Raw genomic sequence first — 3,491 nt, 5'->3', positions numbered from 1 at the left:
AGTCCCGAGGCATTGAGACCCTGAGGTGAGAGCAGGGGCAGGATTCAACAGGCTGCTGCTGCAGGAAAGACAAATAAATCCTGTCCACACAACTTCTTAGACTCTGCAAAAAGCTGCAGGATCCAATTTGAAAGCTATGTGCAGCTCAGAAGACACACAGAGCTGAGGGCCAGCTGCAAGAGGTGCTCTTCAGCCAGACTGCTGCCTAGAAGAGGACTTGGGGTGCTCAGCCATGGACTGACTGGCCCCCAGACTGGCTCACCAGCACGAGCTGGCAGCATGGGAAAGGCCCCCACATGCAGAGCCTGGGGCCAGGCAGCAGCCAGGAACCACAGAGTTTAGCTCCCAGCAAAGCCTACGTAGAAAGCACAAACCTGAAGAAATCAACAAATGTACTTTTCATTTTATTGCTAAAATCCCTACCATAAATCTCACCAGAGAGGAAGTTTCTGTTTCTCCAGCTTCCTACTCAGCGTCCTTGAGAAAACAGATGACACCACACTAAAAAGAGGGGGGGGGGAAAGCCCAAAGTGGTTTACTTCGCATTTCCCTGTACCTTGTTATGCTGAGTGCTTCATTTAGAGAAGACTGACCTCCCCAGCCTTCTTCATCCCAGTGCCCTTCACTGCAGGGACGCACCAAGGAGCAGGTTTAGCACCGGAGAGAGGAGCCGGGTGGATGTTGTGGCACAGGTAACCCTGCTGACTCAGCATCCCAAAGGTGCGTGGAGAGTCAGCATGACAGCGACTGCTGCCTGAGAGGTGATTTTCACAGGAGATGCAGGAGCTCTGCTACAAGCATAGAAGCTGTGACTACAGACATTAAAAGCGAACAAAGTTATGCTCCTTGTATTCATGAGACGCAATCTCTCCTGTAGGTCTGAGCAGGGCCTCTGGCTCACCTCACAGCAATTCTATCCAGTGGAAGCCTTCAAAGGTTTTGTCTCCCAGCTTTTCTTAGTAGGACACAAAAACCACTACAGAGCGGCTCAACAGGGTGCAATGAATTACCACTTTGAGGTATCCTCTGTGTGTTATCTGCTTTACCTGGACACCCACAGCAGAATAGGAAAATCCATAGGCTTATCTTGCTGTGTTTTACATAGACTCTCTCCAATTCCTGTAAACAAAATGGCACTGGTTTGGTTTGCTATCAGCCATTAAGTAACAGAAGGAAGGTGGAATGGACTTTATATTGCTGACTGCTAAGCAGTGCAAAGATATGTACCACAGAGCTTCGTAAGAGGTACCGAAAAGAAGATATCTAGAGCATTTCAATTCACAAAATCCAAGGACAAAAAGCATCCATTAGGTAGGAAGGTTTGTCTTCAAGAACTAGGTGTGAAGTTCAGAAACTCAAGGTCTGAATTAGGCTTGAAAAGTTTTGTTTATTAAAGGAATAATTGTAAACACCAACACAACATAACATGCTAAAGGCAAAAAAAAAAGACAAGATGACAGAAGCAGGATTTTTTTGTGCAATTAACTCCAGACTGTGCTTCCTTTAGTAAAACGATTATTTCAGTCAGTGGAAAGGTTATGAAAACCAGTAGCATCTGAAAGACTCATTCCTGGCAAGCCATCTTGCCATGTTCCCTAATCCTTCTAGTCTCTGATCTAGATTTCCTTACTACCAACATACTTGAAAGAGAAATATTTCTGTGTCATAAACTAAACCAACGCTTTGCAGAGAGAGTGACTCCTCGTCTGCTTTCTGTAGAACAGCACTTTTCTTCTGCTGCTCAGAGAAACCAGCTTGTGCTCCTGTGCTATCTCATCTTGCCTTAACTTGCAACTGGTACATGGGCACAACCTGAACAAGAGAGCATTTTAAAGTAACATGGAAAATACCTTTTTCTTTAGAGTTATCGCCAGGCAAATGCAAGGGGACAGATCAACAGGGGCAATGATGGTATTTGGTGGCCAGGCTAGAGAGCCCCAGGGATGGAGTCAGGTGGCCAAGGGAAGGGAGGCTTCCCTTGAGCAATGAGCCCTCTCCAAAGTCACAGCCAGGGCAGTGCTGGAAGGAAGCTCTGGATCAGCTTGGTCTCCGCATTAGAGATTTCCGACCCGCTCAGCGCAGGAAGTTGTTCCTGTGGCTCACCTGAGGGAGTTCCTGTTATGAAGCCAGAGGGTGGTAGGTTGAAACACAGTTTCTGAGAGTGATGTAATCTTGGACAGCACTCCATAGGCAGTGATACTAGTGACCTGGTTACAACCTGCAGTGTTGTTACAGCCCCTCTGCTGGCCTGGTGATCACAAGAAAGGGAAGAAAGAAAAAAAAAGGGGAGTGGAATAATTTTAAAAGGACAAAAAAAAGTTTCCAGATTTCCTTTGTTTAAGTGAAGCATTTTCCTTTTCCACTTTATTTGAATACACCGACCTGGTGTCTAACAGATGGAGACTGTACAGATGCACTTTTGGGAGTGCCCACAAAATACACTGCTAAAATACAAACAGAGGGATACTTCTTTTTTTTTTTTTTCAGTTATAAATTTAATAATCATTGCTGTCACCTCACTTTCCAAAGGAATTTGCCCTTTGTTCTCTGGATAAAGCTGAGGAGGAGAAGAAGAAAAAGAAAAAAGAAAAAGAATAAAAGAGTGAGAGCAATGGGACCATTTAGGAAAACAACCACAGATCCATAATCTGTACAAGCATTGCAGAGTACAGCATTTGTACACCAAGAACCCATACAAGCATGGCTGCTTAGCAGCAACAGCAGCACACAGCAAAATATTCTGCATGTCTTATTCTTCTCCCATTCTCCAGATCTTTCTTTTCTGACAAACAAACAGGTCAGCTAATTGGCTTGTGCCCAAGTCTTACCCACTAGGGCTTGCTCAGAGATGTCACTTAGTCATTTGGCATGAGCAAATCCCAGGCTTCTTCCTGTTCAAGCAGCAGAGTGGGTGAAGGCTTTCTTTGATTTATTAAGACTATTAACAAACAAACAGGAGAGTTCAGAAGCTTCCTCAAGCAGAAGAGCACAAGCAAAAAGGTTTTTTTCCTGAAATAGCAGCTAAAAATAGAACACTTAGAGGAAGTACAGTTCATTAAGTGATAAAGTGGTGGCTGCAGTGATGAGAGAAGAGTTTTTCCTTTTTTAATCTATACATTTATTTAGCATTACGTTTTCTTGCTCCTTATTAGAACACTAAAGCAGTGTTTATCCAGCCGAGAAAAACAAGATTTCCCTTTCTGTAGTGACTTGAACATGTAGCTTATAAAATACAGAGTCAAGAGTTTTAAACAGACACTGCTAGCCAACAAAGTACAACATTTGACAGCATTATTTGCCTTTTATATGCTCTTTCCACAGTGGGAAACGATATGCCATTTTCAAGACACATTCCACAGTATTATGCAACAGCTTTCTTAATTTTTAATGGATAGATTATTTTAACATGTCAACTTCTGCATAAAGCATTTTAGTATTTTATTCAGCATATACCATTAATAAATTAATTGCTACCTCCTCCCCCTGCACCC

Source organism: Chaetura pelagica, unplaced genomic scaffold, assembly GCF_000747805.2.
Source record: "Chaetura pelagica isolate M959 unplaced genomic scaffold, ChaPel_1.0 scaffold2, whole genome shotgun sequence".
NCBI lineage: Eukaryota > Metazoa > Chordata > Aves > Apodiformes > Apodidae > Chaetura > Chaetura pelagica.
The sequence above is the reverse complement of the archived record's forward strand: the minus strand, read 5'-3'. Positions refer to the sequence as shown.